Source organism: Rhinopithecus bieti, unplaced genomic scaffold (genome assembly GCF_001698545.2).
Source record: "Rhinopithecus bieti isolate Rb0 unplaced genomic scaffold, ASM169854v2 scaffold_3057, whole genome shotgun sequence".
Lineage (NCBI taxonomy): Eukaryota > Metazoa > Chordata > Mammalia > Primates > Cercopithecidae > Rhinopithecus > Rhinopithecus bieti.
The window spans coordinates 123,644-141,323 of NW_016803927.1; the positions used below are offsets into that span (position 1 = coordinate 123,644).

Consider the following 17,680-nt stretch of genomic DNA (forward strand, 5'->3'; position numbering starts at 1 on the left):
TTGTTTTTAGTAGAGTTGGGATCTTACTCTGTTGGCCAGGCTGGTCTCGAACTCCTGGCCTCAAGTGATCCACCCATCTCAGCTTCCCAAAGCGCTGGGATTACAGGCAGGAGCCACCATGCCCCGCATGTTGTTTTCCTTGAATACCTCTACCACACTATAAACTCCACCAGGGGATAAATCTTGTGATTTTGCTCACCATGTTATCCCGTGTATGATTTATCTTAGCTCATGGCTCATAGCAAGTACCTATGACAAAACAGAAAAAGCAAAACAAAACAAAAACCCAAACATACAACAACAAACAAAAATGAGAAGGAACGAATGACTCCATGTTAATAAACACAAATCATTAATCACAACATTCTTCCATGTGAGTGTGTCGGTTTTCCCAACCAAGCCCCTATCTTGGAAGCTTACTTGTTTCCAATTGGTCTCTATTCTCATATATATATATAATAGGGAAACGTATAAATTAAATTTTTTTTTTTTTTTTTTTGAGACGGAGTCTTGCTCTGGCCGCCCAGGCTGGAGTGCAGTGGGGCCGATCCAGCTCACTGCAAGCTCGCTCCCGCGTTCACGCCATTCTCCTGTCTCAGCCTCTCCCAGCTAGCTGGGCTACAGCGCCCACCTCGTCGCCCGGCTAGTTTTTTGATTTTTTAGTACAGACGGGGTTTCACACGTATTCCAGGATGGTCTCGATCTCCTGAGACCTCATGATCCGCCCGTCTCGGCCTTCATCCAAATGCTGGATTACAGCTTGAGGCCACTGGTGCCCGGCCAAAATTTAACATTTTAATGTTTTTTTAAAAAGGCATAAAGAATAATATAGCACACATTATTGAACCCAACTACCCAGAACCAATGACTTTTAAGATTTTGACAGTTTTGTTTCCATTTTTTAAATAAAAGAAAGCATTGTAAAGTTGAAGTCTTCATTTCTTTTCTCCGCTCAAGTTCCCTCCTTCCCTCTAATATAAGCAACAGCTGTCATGAATTTGGTGTGTGATATTGCATTCTATGTCTATACTTATATAAAGTATGTGATCATTTTAGGTTCTGTGGGATTTTGATTTATAAATATGGCATCACAATGTATATATAGTTCTGCAACTTGTTTTTTTCACTCCACACTGCTTTTGAATTCTTTCTACCGTCATTTATCCTTTACAACTACAGAGCTAGTTCATTAAGTTAATTACTGTGTATATTCCATCATTTGGATATCTACCTTTTATTTTCCTACCCCTCGACGGGACATTTGGGGTTTTTCTCAATTTTTCACTACTGCAAACAATGCTGAAATGATCATTGTAACTGCAACATTTTTATTAGGTATTTTATGCACAAATTTTAAAGTCCATTAAATCTATTTTATAATATTTTTCATTCCACATGTGTTTTTAAAATTATGTTTACATCTTTGAAGGCAGAGCAGGGGCAGGATCTTTAAACACACAACAAAAAAAGATTAGCAGCCATGTGACTTGGGGTTGGGGTGGAGAAAGTATAGTCAGCTTAAGAGTGGAAACAAGGCCAAGCATGGTGGTGCGCGTCTGTATTCCCAGCCACCCTAGAGGCTGAGGCAGGAGGATGGCTTGCGCCCAGGAGTTCAAGGCTGATGTGGGCTGCAGTAAGTTATGATTGTGCCACTGCACTCCAGCCTGGGCAACGGAGTGAGACTCCGTCTGTAAGAAAAAAAGGAAAAAATGTGGAAAGGTACATAGGTAATGCCAGTAGAGCTCAATTGCGGAATATTGGCTGGAGACTTATTTTGCTCCTAGTACTGTGCAAGATATCTGGGAAATTGAATTCTAAGCTGCACAATGGTATCTTTTTTCTTTCTTTTTTTTTTTGCACACTTCTGCTGGCAGGAAGGGATTACAGTTTGACTATCAGAGCCCAAAGAAGAGAAAACAGAGATCTGAGAAGATTCCCTGGAATAGCGGAGGCCTTAAGAGACTGAAAGAGAGGAAGGAGGGGAGGAGGATGGACCAGGGACTGAAGGCTGGGAGAGACTGTCAAAATAGCGCAAAGATAATGACCTTTATTACTGTTTCCCATGAGAGTAAAATTTAAAAATTTCACAAGAATTTGTCAATTAAAGAGGAAATCGAGTTGACTTTAAAAACTATATTGACCCTCAGCATCACTTGCCACAGCAGTATGTGGTAGGAAGTACGATGTTAGGAGAGCCAGAAGTAGATTATTTGGCTTCCAGTCTATTATTTCTACTCTGAATCTTTGCATGCACAATCCCTGCTTTTGTCCCTGTACCAGATCCAAAGTCCTCAAATGGATAGTGGAGCTATTCAAAACTCAAGACCTCACTTACTAGTGTGTATAGTACTGTACTATTTCCTACACCAGAAAACACTTATCAGAAACAAAATATACACGGGGAGGGGAGGTTGATTAAATTAAATCAGATTAAATTTGGGTGTGCATCAGACGTTCTTTTTTGTTTTTTGAGACGGAGTTTCGCTCGTTGCCCAGGCTGGAGTGCAGTGATGCAATCTCAGCTTACCGCAACCTCCGCCTCCCGGGTTTCAGCGATTCTCTTGCCTCAGCCTCCCAAAGAGCTGGGATTATAGGCATGCGCCACCACTCTTGGTTAATTTTGTATTTTTAGTAGAGACGGGGTTTCTCCATGTTGGTCAGGCTGGTCCCGAACTCCCGACCTCAGGTGATCCGCCCGCCTAAACCTCTCAAAGTGCTGGGATTACAGGCGCGAGCCACCGCTCCTGGCAGACGTTCTTGTTGTTTGATTCCACTGTCCCAATAGCCGTCTGTCCTTTCCTGCCCCTATTTTTAGTGTCCCGCCCCTAGTTGGTAACTTGGTGGATCTTTCAGGCCTGCTTTTTCTTTCCCCCAACCAAGACTGGTATGAGATACTTAAGAATAGTGGCTTTAACAAGTTACCAACTTTTAATACAAGTGCAGTCGAGAGGGCAAATACTCAAGTTTGGGGGCGGCTGGCAGAGTCAAATAGGTCCGAGAGGCCCCGGCGAGCTACCACCGCAGGCCAGCAGGGAGGCCGCGGGCAGGTGGCGGTCGAGGCCGGAGGCAGGAAGCGCGGCCGGGCGGGGCTGGGCGGAGCGGCCGCGGAGGAGCAGGGGCCGCAGGCGCCCCGCCCGGGCTGGTATGCGGCCGAGAGTGACGCGGGAGGCGGGGTCACGTGACGCCCGTGGAATGCCAACAATGTAGCGAATGTCCCACTTGGGTCTGCGCTTTGGAACCGCGGCGTGAGCGCCCCGGGAAGATGGAGCAGTCGCCGTCCACGCCACCGCCGCCGCCCGGGGCTCCCCCGTCCCTGCGGGGCCAGCAGCAGCTCCAGCCACCAGTGCCCGGTCTCCCGGCACGCGAGGCCCGGGAGCCGCGGGCCAGGACGTCCCCGAGGGTGTAGACCGCGCCCCTGGAGGTGAGGGGGCTGGTGGCTGGGGTCGGGGCGGCCGCCGGGAGGGTGGCGAGAGTTTCCGCGAGGCGGTGGAGCCCTGCGGCTCCGCGCACCCACCACGGGGCCGAGGCTCCGCGAAGGGCGCCCGGCGGGGCGGCCGAGGAAGTTTGTCCGGACGGAGCCCTGCGCCCTGCCCCCACGGTCGCGCCCGCGCCGGATGCCGCGCCCCGCCCGGCGGGCGCGTCGTCCAGGCCGGTGCGGAGCCGCGGAGCCGGTTCCGGAGGAGCCGGGGAGTTGGAGGCCGGCGTCGGGCGGGTGAGGGGGCTGCGCCGCTTTTGTTGTGGCTGGGCGTGTGGGCGGCCGGATCCGCGGGCAGGGCGGGCGGCGGGCGGTGGTCCCACGATCCCGAAAGGCCGTAGCGCCGGGCGCGCCTCTGATTCCGCCGTCCCCGGGGGCTCGGCTTTCCACTAGACGCCGCCGGGCGCCCTTGACAGGCCTCGGGGACCGTCGCGTCCGGCCCGCGCAGCGGTCCCGCGGAGGCCGGGGCCGTCTCTCTGCCGCGCCCATGTCCCACGGGCCATCAGTCGTTCGGGGCCCGCCCTGTTCGCCCCGCCGGCCGCCCCGTCGTCCCGCTAGCCGACAGACCCACGGCCGCGCGGCAGCCGAGGCCGCGCCTCTCTTCAGCCCCCGTGGCTGCGCCGCCTCAGCCCGGGCCACACGTTCCCAACCCCGTTCCCCGCGGCCGCGCCGCCAGCCCGCGGGCCAGTCAGCCCCTCAGAGACCTCCGGACCCTGGGGGTGCCGTTCCTCCCGGCCGCAGAGGCCCTGCTCGGCGTCTCCCGACCGGCTGCCGCGCCGACTCTGCGAGTTTGCTCACGGTCTTGGCGGGACGCGGCCCGAGCCGCAGGAGCGCTTTCGTGGCCACGCGAGCGGCGGCCGTTGCATAACACGCCATTCCCGTGCCCTAGTTTAGCGACGTGTCGGGGGCTTGGCTTTCTCTTCTGATGCAAGCTCACCTGCGCTTAGCTCCGGGCGGACTCTGGAGATGGGGATTCTGACATCATTCACATCTTGCCACGCTGCCCAACTCCAGAAGTTCTGGGGAGCTTTCCCTCGGGGACGGAGTGCGGCCTGGAGCAAACCCGTTTGTAAAGTCCAAGTCTCCAGTGTCCTGAGGGGTGGGAGCGGGAGGCGAGGCGAGGAATGGACCCTGAAGAAGGTAAAACCCACCCGACCCGGGCGCCAAGCAGCCGGTAACAGGGTCCCGAGTGAACTCGGCGGCTGGCGGCTGTTCTGAGGCCTTTGGATGAGAAATGCTATTTTGCGAGGATAACTATGAAAGAACTTAACTTTCAAATTCTGTTGACAAAAATTTTGTTGCTGTTTTGAGACAGGATCTCGCTCTGTCTCCCAGGCTGGAGGGCAGTGGCGCGATCTCGGCTCACTGCAACCTTTGTCTCCCAGTTTCAAGCGATTCTCCTGCCTCAGCCTCCCAAGTAGCTGGGACTACAGGCGCCCGCCGCCAGCCCAGGTAATTTTGTATTTTTAGTAGAGACGTGTTTGGCCGTGTTGGCCAGGCTGGCTCTCGAACTCCTGACCTCAGGTGATCCACCTGCCTCGGTCTCCCAGAGTGTTGGGATTACAGGCGTGAGCCACCCGCGCCCCAGCTGACAAGAATTTTGAACAAGAACTTTTACATTTTCACGCTTCTCTAGGATGGATATAAGAGTGTTTTGTTGTTGTTGTTGTTTGGTTTTTTTTTGAGACGGAGTCTCCCTCTGTCGCCCAGGCTGGAGTGCAGTGGCCGGATCTCAGCTCACTGCAAGCTCCGCCTCCCAGGTTCCCGCCATTCTCCTGCCTCAGCCTCCCGAGTAGCTGGGACTACAGGCGCCGCCACCTCGCCCGGCTAGTTTTTTGTATTTTTAGTAGAGACGGGGTTTCACCGTGTTAGCCAGGATGGTCTCGATCTCCTGACCTCGTGATCCGCCGACCTCTCAAAATGCTGGGATTACAGGTGGGAGCCACAGCACAAGCCAAGAGTGTTTTTAATGTAATAGCGTTAAAAAAATTATTTCACCTTAACTACTAAGCCATAGAGTATACGTTTGGCCGGTAAATAATTCAGATTAATAGCTGAACAGCTCTTTTCACAAAGTATTCAACAAATATGTACATTTTTAGAGGAAAATTTGCCCATATTTTAATAAGAAACAAATATACTGAAATTTGAATGCGAAATCACAAAATGTGTGTGATCTCACACAAGTGTTCTGCTTAAAATTTTAACTTAGAAGATGAGGGGCCTTCTCTCATGGCTGATTATTAGGAAATTTGTACTAAATCTTGTATATTTTTGGTAAGCTGCTTTGTATGTTTTAAGTTTTTTTTTTTCTGAAACAACCGTTGTAATAAGGTAGTAACAGAAAAAATATTCCAAAATGAGAGTGTATAAACTGTTTATGACGTCTATTTAATTGTAATTAGCAAGATGTGTTATTCAGTGTCTTACAAAATTTTGTCTCATGCAGGTATGGAAGGCACTGAATGTAATAATAATAATAGAATAATGAATATACCGGCATTCGTTTGAAAATAAGTTGGTGAACATTTAATAACTTTCCAAATCTCAGGCAGGCAGTGTAAGGTATCTGAGCAGAGGCTATCCTGTCTTGCAAAATTACCAAGGTGAATTACTAGAAGCAGTGAATTATAGAACTGGAAGGGATTCTTCTGGCTTCTTCATCGAGTTTGAAATAGTTTAAATACTGTAAATTGGAACTGTACATGTTCCTTAGCAAATCACAGGGTTGGTGGGAGGGGCTTTCTTTTGGTAGGAGGGGAATGCTTTTACAATAAGATTCCTTGTTATTTTAAATGCTGTGTTGTAAATAGCCAGCCCTGGGCTCCTAAACTCGACCGAGGGGTGGGGTAGCATGGGGGTTGAAGCTGATAAATTGACCATAAACAGAGGAAGGATTTCGGGAAGCTGGGTTTAGGGGAGAGGTGTTCTTTTTTGTATTGGAAAACCATACCAACACCATTTTGAAAAGCTGCTTTTATATTTTAAAAAATCATGTGAAACTTCTAAACAGTATTTCTTACTGACTTAAAAAACGGCGTGAAGAAATACAGAAGATAAATTCAAATGCATTGACTCTGTCTTGACTAAATCTGTTCTAAAAAGTACCGAAATATTCTGATGAACAGAAAGACGGGTAAGGCTTGATTGAAGTGACTGACCTCTAGCTCTAAACATTCTCTGAATCTTCTTTTAAAAAGTCTATTGCTTAGTAATTCCTCTAGAAGGAATTGGCCTTCAAATTACACAAGTCCAGGGCATCGTTCCCATTGTATGCTAGGTCACTGCTGCTCTCTGTAATGAGCTTTTATTACATAGAGTGCCCTGTGATGGCCCCAGTGTGAGGGCAGCCCTGCTTGGGCTATTCGTTTCACTGTTAGTCAGCTGTTCGCTCAGTATTTTTAAGGCTGATGTTACATGATTATTAGTTATATTTTGAAAGTATGAGAAAAGCAAGGTAATATTGGAAATAAAGACATTGGTTATGATGTTAAAATTAGAATGGAAATTTGGCATTGTTTAATGTTTGCCATTCACCCTGGGAAGACTTCGTTGGTTATCATCTAGACCATGTCAAGTTAATTGTGACAAGTGTTTTAAGTTAATTCACAAATCCTTTTTATTTGTGTGACAATATGTGACATACATGGGAATTTTTCTGGGAGGAAAATGAAAAAATCCCGTATTTTGTAGCCATGGTTTGTATTTCTTATTAACAGTGATTGTTAGAATCTTGTGGCGTAGTTTAGATCCTAGAGACCCTTGATCAGTTAGGATGGTAAGGATCTTAAGAGTGTAAGCTGGATTTTGAAAGAAGTGGGCCTCTGGAATAGTGAGCCTTCCTGCCTCTAGGCAGTTATCTTGAGCAGGAATGCTAAGGGCCAACATGGTTCATTACTAGTTAACTCCATTCTTCCTCGGGAGTCTCACTCCTGTTTTCTCATTAAATGTACCCGCACGACACCTGCCCCCTCCCCAACATTTTTTGGTTGTTGTGTTCATCTTTCTCTCCCACATTTGAACCTTTTCATTGGAAGTTCCATCCTCCAAGAATAGCTTCACACTTTCTCCATCAAATCATAGCCCTTCAACCTTTCTGATTTTGGTGAAACTTCCCTTTCTCTAAGATACCTTCTCCAAATAATCTCGACACCTTCCTGAAGAATTGTGCTCCTCCATGGAAGTAGGCAGGGATTCTTTGGACAGTCACAGTATTTATTACTTAAGTCCATAGCAGTGATTCTCAAATGGGAGGGGTATTCTAACTCCCTAGCTGGAGCATATCCAAAACTTGGAGGGACACAGAGGAGGCAAGGCTTTCTTAACGATTGAGAACCCCTGCTGGGCTATGAACTTGAATGTAAGATGGCCCATCCTGTTGGGTCGCTTGCTATTAGGAATGCTGCAAAGAACTAATAATGTATCTGCAACTTGGTCACTCCGTGGAGATATCTTCAGTACAGACTTCTATAGCTCAATTTTTTTATGCCATTTATATTTGCATAATGAATATCATAAAAATATCATGTACAAAGCTGTCTAATAGAGAATGTGATGGTGTCTTTTTCCCCTAGACTGTAAGCTTATGTAGAAGTGAGACCCTGGCTGGGCATGGTGGCTCATGCCCGTAATTCCAACACTTTGGGAGGCCGAGCCAGGTGGATCGCTTGAGTCCAGGAATTCGAGATGAGCTTGGGCAACATGGCGAAACCCCATCTCGTGGTAAAACTTCCCCTCAGATCTTGCCACTGCACTCCAGCCTGGGCAACCAGAGTAAGACCCTGCCCCCACCGCCCCCCCCCCCAAAATAGACCCTATTCTACCTGGGTGAGACCTCATAGAGTCCAGCACAGTGCTCAGTGCACATATGGCAATGCCAAACCCTCTGAGGCCTTGTGATGATGCTGCTATTGGAGAGTGGGAATTCTTCTAAAGTGTGTTTTCCTGGATCCCCAGAGGAATGCCATCACTGCCTTCTTCAAAGACCCTCATTATGAGAGGTAACCCTTGGCCTGTGCCTTCCTGGCCTGGACAGTGCTGAAGTGGTACGTCCACATAGTGGTTTATGATTCTGACATTTAGCTTCTGGCTGGAGGCCTGGCCCATCTGCCTGTTTTAGTTTCAGCTTTGCTAGTTAATTATAGTAGGGATATGATTTAAATAATAGCTGGAATTTTAGGTCCAAGAAATCCTGCTTCAGAAAATGCCAACGTGTGTCATTAGTGCCGGTCCCATGAGACATTGGTTTGGTTGGTTCCTTGGTTGGCGCTTGATGTGTGTTTGGCAGCCAGTGTGGGTTTGTGAAGCACTAGGATAAATTAGAATAAAAATTCCTGAACATCTGATAGCGTTTTCCAGGATTGGATTGCGGGTTGGAATTGGGTTTGGAAGGACCAAATTAAAGGCATGCTTAAAATTTTGCTCTCACATTGTTTACACAGGTCACCTATATTAAGCATGCGATTTAGTAGTTGTCTCAGCTCTGGATTTAGAGAATGAGGTGTTTTTGTTTTGTGAGTTGTTACAGTTTTAAAATTCGTGTTTGTGGTTTCTTATTTAAAGTGTGTTTAAATCAATTGGTGATGCCAAAGGAATTTCCAAAGTTAGATTTACTTTGCTTGATATCCCCATTTTTTACAGTCCACATCGATGAGGATCATATTTATAAAACTCTTGATGAAAGAAAAATTTCCCATATGTGAAGTCTCATTAAAATGGTATAGTAGTGTGTTAGAGTTGTTCATTTCCAGCTGCAGTCTTGACTGATGAGTATTCTCATGAAAATTCTTTCAAAAGTTCATAATTTGGTCATGAAGTCAACTGTCTTCAAACTAAAGCGTAAAATACACAGTCTCAAGCTGAAAAAATACTTTCATTCTTTATGAAACGGAAGGAAAGTTTCATCCTTTCTAAAGTACTGAGGCAAGAACACAGTTTATCCGCAGGTACTATTTTGCATATTCACTTAAGACAAGGACAGCCCCTGTGGTGTTCCTGGACTAGTGCCTCACTATGGTGGGAGATGGAGAAAAAATCAGAACAGGGTGTGGGGCCCTCCCCCTACCTCCGTACCAAACAGAATCAGGTGGTAGGTTTGGGGATGTCACTGAATAATCCTCTCATCCTTTTTGTATGATTGAAATTTTCATAAGCAAATGTTGAGGGGGGAATGGAAAAGGAAAGAAAACCAGGACTCCTGATCTGGCTTCTGTTTAAGGGCACAGCCACTTAGTATTTCTTTTTTTTTTTTTTTGAGACGGAGTCTCGCTCTGTCACCCAGGCTGGAGTGCAGTGGCCAGATCTCAGCTCACTGCAAGCTCCGCCTCCCGGGTTCACGCCATTCTCCTGCCTCAGCCTCCCGAGTAGCTGGGACTACAGGCGCCGCCACCTCACCCGGCTAGTTTTTTGTATTTTAGTAGAGACGGGGTTTCACCGTGTTAGCCAGGATGGTCTCGATCTCCTGACCTCGTGATCCACCTGTCTCGGCCTCCCAAAGTGCTGGGATTTCACAGGCTTGAGCCACCGCGCCCGGCCACCACTTAGTATTTCTTAGCTCAGATATAAATAGACATCGACATAGAAGTGTCCAGACTTGACCACCCTGGTTGATTTTATTATTTGAATGTTTGGGGCACCCACAGATGCTTAACACCCCAAGTGTCTCTAGGAGCGCAGCTCTGCTATGAGTCAGTGTCTGTGTGGTGGAGGGCCAGTGGGGTGGGGAGGTGCAGCTGCCCTGGGGTTTGGACTTCATGTGGAGACTTTGCCCTGCTATGTCCTACCCAGTTCCTAGGTCCAGTCTTCTCATTGTGTAGCTATGTTTATTTATTTATTTGTTTGTTTGTTTGTTTTTGAGATGGAGACGCGCTCTGTTGCCTAGGCTGAAGTGCAGTGGAATGACCTCGGCTCACTGCAACCCCTGCCTCCCAGGTTTGAGCGATTTCCAGCTAATTTTTGCATTTTTAGTAGAGAGGGGATTTTGCCATGTTGGGCAGGCTGGTCTTGAACTCCTGACCTCAAGTGATCTGCCTGTCTCCGGGTCCCAGAGTGCTAGGATTATAGGCGTGAGCCACTACCCCCAGCCAGGTAGCTATGTTTAAAAAGGGAGCTGTTGTTCAAACAACGAGTTTGCTCAACAGGAGTAGTTAGGAGACTTTTTTCCCCATTTTAAAATTGAGGAAAATATACATAATATTTATCCTTTTAACCATTCATGAGTATACAGTTCAGTTAAGTGGCATTAAATGCATCATTACTGCAAACATCACCACTGTCTATATATAAGACTTTTTCATCATCCCAAAGACTGTACCCCTTAAATAAAAATTCCCTGTTCGCCTTGCTTCTGGTCATCTCTCTTCTTTCTGTCTCTATGAATTTGCATGCTGGAGGTAACTCACATAACTGGAATCATACAATATTTCCTTTTTGTATTTGGCTTATTTCACTTAGAAAATGTTCTTGAGGTTCATCTTTATTGTTGCATATGACAGGATTTCCTTCCTTTTTATAGCTGAATAATATACCATAGTCCTGCGACTTTTGTTCTATGAACCTCCCTTGGGCACATTTCATTTAGACCTGCATGTTAAACTTCAGAGAAGGCACTGTTGTTGATTGAGGCTTCATTCTCCTCATCACCTTAGACCTTTGGGGTGGCACTGGCAGGTTTTGTCCTCATTGTGGAACTGAGGACGCAGACTCGGTGCTAAGTGACTACCTACCTGTGTCTTTCAGCAGATGTTTGTGGGCCTGTGTGCACATGCCCGGGAGTAGATGGGGGTAAACCAAACAGGATGCTCCTGCCCTCATGGTGCTATCAGTTTCTTCAAGAGAAAGACACCAGCCAGTGATGGTGCTATGGGAAGGGCTGGGAGTGAACATGTGTGGTCCCTTAGATTGGGGAGGTTAGGAAGGTCCTTCTGTGGGAGGGGTCCTAGGCTGAGGTTCTAGGAGTAGGAGTGAGCCAGGCAGGTGGGGTTGGGTTGGGCTTTTCTTTGCTTTGGTTTGCTTTTTTTTTTTTTTTTTTGGAGACAGAGTCTCACTCTGTTGCCAGGCTGGAGTGCAGTGGCATGATCTCGGCTCACTGCATTCTCCGCCTCCTGGGTTCAAGCGATTCTCCTGCCTCAGCCTCCTGAGTAGCTGGGACTACAGTCGTGTGCCACCACGCCCAGCTAATTTTTGTATATTTAGTAGAGATGGGGTTTCACCATGTTGGCCAGGATTGTCTCCATCTCCTGACCTTGTGATCTGCCCGCCTCAGCCTTCCAAAGTGCTGGGATTACAGGCGTGAGCCACGGTGCCTGGCCCAGAGTTAGATTTTTCTAGCTGAAAGAAAGATTTTGCAAGGTGGGGAGGACAGGATGCATTGGTGCCTTTGACATGCACAGGATCACAGAGTCAACCCAGATCTGGCGTTTGAGCTGCGGTCAGCATCTTGAGGCTCAGACGCTGCTCAGAACTGAGCAACCTGGCGCCTGGCTGCAGGCACATTTCAGAAAGGAATGACTTAAGGTTTTCTTCTCTGTGCTTTTCTATCTTTACAGTTAAAAGAAAGCTACTTTAACTTTCTTTTTTTTTTTTAGCCAACACAGACATTCATTGAACTGACCTCTATTTACTGCTTCACATTAATTTTCATGTAATTTTATTTTCTTAAGTACAGGCAACTCATTAAATTAAAAAATGTTCACTTTAACACTGTCTCTATTTTTACAGTATGTAGACAGACACACACACACACTCTCCTCTCTCTCTCTCAGTCCTTCATTAAGACAAGGATAATTTTTGTCTTAAAAGGAAGAGTTATCACCCCCGATATACATTCTGTGTTCTATATTCTTGCCTTATTTTCCTCTTCCCCTGCTACTTTAACTTTCTAAGCATCATTCTCAAACACTGATTTAAAGAGGAGTCACTTGGCTGGGCGCGGTAGCCTGCGCCTGTTATCCCAGCACTTTGGGAGGCTGAACCAGGTGGATCACTTGAGATCAGGAGTTCGAGACCAGACTGGGCAACAGGGTGAAACCTTGTCTCTGCTAAAAATACAAAAATTAACTGGGTGTGGTGGTGCACGCCTATAATCTCAGTTACTCAGGTGGCTGAGGCACAAGAATCGCTTGAACCTGGGAGGTGGAGGTTGCAATGAGCTGAGATTGAGCCACTGCACTCTAGGCGACAGAGTGAGACTCTCTCAAAAAAATAAAATAAAATATAAAAAGGAGTCACTTGGAGCGAGCATGGAATACCCGTTTCTGTGTTCAGTTTGGTAATTTTTCCGTGGTCTTATCTCCTGGCCTTATTAAACCTTTTTTGTCTAACTTATTATAAATTCTTAATTAGTGATGGTGATAATTGATCAGCATATCATACATTACAGATTGAGCCTGCTGTCACACACAGCACACTGTGATCCTCAGGGCAAGCCTGTCAGGTAGACAGTAGCGGGAGTTAGACCCTTGGTACCGTGCCGGAGCTTGAAACTCAGCAAGGTGAAGTGACAGGCTCAGACCACACCATCAATGCCAGAGTTGGGGAAGGATCCAGGCCTCCCACCTCCAGCCACTTCTTCAACACACCCAGTTCTCAGTGGGCTTCCCCCCGCTGTGCTTTTTAAACAGGGTCTCGCGCTGACTCCCAGGCTGGAGTGCAATAGTATGACCATGACTCATTGCAGCCTCTACCTCCTGGGTTTAAGTGATTTTCCCATCTCAACCTCCTGAGTAGCTGGGACCATAGGTGTGCCTCCACACCTGGCTAATTATTTAATTACTTTTAGAAACGCCATCTCCCTGTGTTGCCCAGGTTGGTCTCCAGTTCCTTGGCTCAAGCAGTCCTTCCGCCTTGGCCTCCCAAAGTGCTAGGATTACATATGTGAGCCACTGAACCCAGCCTGTCCTGTGCTTTTTCACCTCTGGTCACTGCCCTCCTCTTCCACCACTGATGCAGCTCTCCTGGTGGGCCGCATTGTCCAGAAAGGTGAGGTTTCCTGGCTCAGAGAATGGCACCACCACTGGCCCCAGTTTTCAAACCAGAAACTTGGGCTCATCTTTCATAACAGTCCTTTCCAGTGAGCATCACTTACTCCTGTGGGTTCTACCTCTTAGTGCTATTGAATGCACCCACTTTTCTTTCTTTTTTTTTTTTTTTTTTTTTGAGATGGCAGTTTGCTCTGTCACCCAGGCTGCGAGTGCAGTGGGCGTGATCTCGGCTCACGGCAAGCTCCGCCGCCCTGGGTTCGCCACCATTCTCCTGCCTCAGCCTCCCAAGTAGCTGGGATTTACAGGCACCCACACCAAGGCCCCGCTAATTTTTTGTATTTTCTTAGTAGAGACGGGTTTCACCATGTTAGCCAGGATGGTCTCGATCTCCTGCCTCGTGATCTGCCCACCTCGGCCTCCCAAAGTGCTGGAATTACAGGCGTGAGCCACCGCACGCGGCCAAATGCACCCACTTTTCTCTATCCTGTAACTACTCTCTGTTTCAGATCCCCATAATTCTTTGGGCAAACTTCCATTATGACACATGGTATAGCGTATTTATATAATTGATTTTCTCCTCTGCTTTCTCATCTTGAGCTATGAGCTCCTTAAAGTCAGAGGCAAATCAGTCTTTCTGCATCCTCAGGACCAAGTAACAGGAACACCTTGTGTGGGCGTTCAGGTTGTGCACTGCTCAAGGGCCCTACATATAAGAGGGCTTGTCTCACATCACATGTATACACATTTATGTGAGGGCATGTGCAATCTACTTGGAGACTTTTAGCCACTCACAGAAGACCTGGGTGACAGTAGAGACTCACCTCCCCTGACACAGCATGTGTGTCACACGTCTTCTAGAGAGCACACATGATCACCCTCCTCTGTGACTTGCACTAAAACTGTTTGTTTCTCTCCTATGCCTCAGGGGTCCTGTTCCCGCCCTCCATTTGACTCAGCCTTTTCCCACCCGCCTCACGTGGTTGTGGTATCAAGGCATGTCTATGCGTGGGCCAGGGCCTCTGCCCACCGGGCTCCGGAAAGCTCCCCAGGGAGAATTGTTGGTGCCGTACAATAATATAGTCACAAAAAACTTCTTGAGGAAGGGGTGCCTTTTTACAGTCTCTTCAGGGGCTCTGCTAGTCACTCTGAAGCAAGTATTTTTACTGGGAAGTATTTGGCACGGTGGTGGAAGCAAGGCCTTGAGCTGGGCACTCACGCTGCAGCTCCTCACAGCTCTGGGCCTGGAGCCATGGCAGCCTGAATGGCAGCGGCGCCATTTATAATAGCCCAGACCAGGAGCAACCTAAACGTCCATTAGGTAGAATGGATGCATAAGTTATAAGGGGATATTACTCAGCAATGACAACCCACAGGCTTCTGCTATACACCACGTGTATGAATATGCAAATACAGTGTTGAATGAAATGTGCTGAACTGCAGAGTAGAGATTGCATAATTCCGTGGATATACAGTTCAAAAACTGGTCAGACTAATCCTTGGTGTTAGATGTCACGAAGCTGTCTCCCCTTGAGTGTCCCCTTGGTCTGTGGGGCCTGGACTTGTGGGGTTGTGATGATCCACTTCTTTTTTTTTTTTTTTTTTTTTTGAGACGGAGTCTCGCTGTGTCGCCCAGGCTGGAGTGCAGTGGCGCGATCTCGGCTCACTGCAAGCTCCGCCTCCCGGGTTCCCTCCATTCTCCCGCCTCAGCCTCCGAGTAGCTGGGACTACAGGCGCCCGCCACAGCGCCCGGCTAGTTTTTTGTATTTTAGTAGAGACGGGGTTTCACCGTGTTAGCCAGGAGGGTCTCGATCTCCTGACCTCGTGATCCACCCACCTCGGCCTCCCAAAGTGCTGGGATTACAGGCTTGAGCCACCGCGCCCGGCCGATGATCCACTTCTTGATCTGGACGCTGTTTACCAGAGTGTGTTCTCTCGGTGAACATTTGTCAGTCTTACAGTCTGTGCAGTTTAAAAAATATATGTTAAGTAAGTGGATTGCCACTACCTCCTCCACCCCCAAAAGCCTTACTGTTCCTCCTGGCTTTCAGCAGCTTTCATTCTATTTATTTGTTTGTTTCTTTGACAGAGTCTCCCTCTGTCACCCAGACTGGAGTGCAGTGGCGCAATCTCAGCTCACTGCAAACTCCACCTCCTGGGTTCAAGGGATTCTCCTGCCTCAGCCTCCCGAGTAGCTGGACTACAGGGGTGTGCCGCCACACCTGGCTAATTTTTGTATTTTTAGTAGAGACAGGGTTTCACTATGTTGGCCAGGCTGGTCTCAAACTCCTGACCTCAAGTGATCTGCCCACCTCGGCATCCGAAAGAGCTGGGATTATAGGCGTGAGCCACAGCACCCCGCCAGCTTCCCTTCTTTAGAGCAGATTTCAGAGAGAGCTTTCCAGCCTCAGAGTCAACCAGGACCTCCTTGAGCCACCCCCAGCTCCCTTCTGTCTGCTCGTGTGATGGGGGAGAGGACATCCCTGCATCCTGGCTTTAACATGGAACTTTCTCATGGTTCTTTTTCTTCAGTCTGGATTGTCTCTTGTGGCTCTTGCCCTTTCATAGCTGAGTGAAAAGCCTCTTGCCCCTTCTGTGCCCTGCTAATGTCACTGCTGGTAAAAAGAGACATATCACAGATGGCTGCTCCTGTAAGGAGTGTGAGTGAGCCAGGAGGGCCTTCAGCCGTCCACTCACCTGGTAGCTCCATTTCATGGCTGAGCAGGCAGGCCACTGGCTGGGCAGATGCCCCATACGCAGATGCCAGCACCCCCTCCCCACCATCCCGCACCTGTGCCTTTCATTCCAGACCTGAAACCCCTTCCCCTTGCTCCCCGGGGCTGCTGCTCCTCACCCAGAAGTGCTGCACTTGTCCATTCTAGCCCACCTTCCACTCAGGCCGTGTCACTCCTTAGCTAAACCATAGACAGTGGCTGCCCATCCTCTGCACTGAGTCCAGACTCAACATGGCCGAGAATTGAGCCTCTGGATACTTCCATGGTTTCATCCCACACGCCCCTCCAACCCCTCCCGCCTAGCCCTACCCCCCAGTCCTTTGACCTCCTGTATCTCCAGGAAGAGCCTGAACTGCACAGACCTGAACGTGGTGGGTGGAGCCTAAAGGCTTCTTTGCATATGCTGTTCCCTCTAGCTGGATTTCCATTCCTTCTGACACTCAGGTCTAATTATTTCTACCTCAGAGCTCTTTCTTTTTTATTCTCCAGGTATCTATCTTTTTTTGAAGCTGTTTATTTGCCTGCCTCACCCCAGCTTTCACTTGACAGTAAACTTGCTGAAGCCGAGATTTTGTTTTCATTTATCCTATCAGTGCCTGAGATTCAGTAGGTTTTTTTTTGCTTTTATTTATTATTATTATTTTTTGAGATGGAGTTTTGTTCTCGTTGCCCAGGCTGGAGTGCAATGGTGCGATCTCAGCTCACTGCAACCCCCGCCTTCCTGGTTCAAGTGATTCTCCTGCCTCAGCTTCCCTGAGTAGCTGGGATTGTAGGCACCTGCCACCATGCCTGGCTAATTTTTTTATTTTTAGTTAGTAGAGACAGGGTTTCACTATATGTGGGCCAGGCTGGTCTCAAACTCCTGACCTCAGGTGATCCACCCGCCTTGGCCTCCCAAAGTGGCTGGGGTTACAGGCGTGAGCCACCACACCGGCCTTGAGTAGGTATTTAATAAATGTTTGTAGGGTAGATAGAGGGTGGATGGGCTAGATGAGTAGGTGGCCGAGTGAATGTTCTGAGCATGAAGAAACTCTCCGCATATTGTCAGGCGCTCTCTTGCATTGATCGTTCTTGTGAAGATAGTATGGCTGTGTCTTCTCTATTTTAGTTTTCAAAGAAAGGGAAGAAAACTAAAGATCGGAAACAAAGTGATTTGGGTGAATTCCTATAGGAAAAGAAAGAACTCTTCTGCCTCTTCCCAGATGTACTGAGTCACTCCTAGCATCCTGCATACTGGTTGGCATCACCTTGAGAACCTCTCCGTTTTTGTTGGAATGTGAAGCTATGGTTTTACAAAGTTAGGTATTTCAAAACAGATGCTTAGAGCACAAAGTCACTGAAATGAGTGTGGCTGCAATATGCCCCATTTTACACCAATTAAGCAGCGCTCTGGGCTTCTGGTATGTGGCCAGTACAGGCCCCAGGGGATCTGGGCTGTCCCTGGATCTAATAGCTTGATATCTGCACAGTCTTAACACAGTCATTTTAATGAC

General features: G+C 48.0%; 1 protein-coding gene across 2 annotated transcripts in view; it reads left to right on the plus strand.

The window, feature by feature from the left end:
• Positions 1 to 2,928: 2,928 nt before the first annotated feature.
• Positions 2,929 to 17,680, plus strand: part of LATS2 (large tumor suppressor kinase 2) — a 98,172-nt gene continuing 83,420 nt past the window's right edge. The window contains exon 1 of one of the 2 annotated variants that reach the window (XM_017859147.1): positions 2,929 to 3,421. The gene's annotated coding sequence lies outside the window, so the exon portion shown is untranslated. The remainder of the gene's footprint in view (positions 3,422 to 17,680) is intronic. The other variant, XM_017859135.1, reaches the window with a different exon arrangement.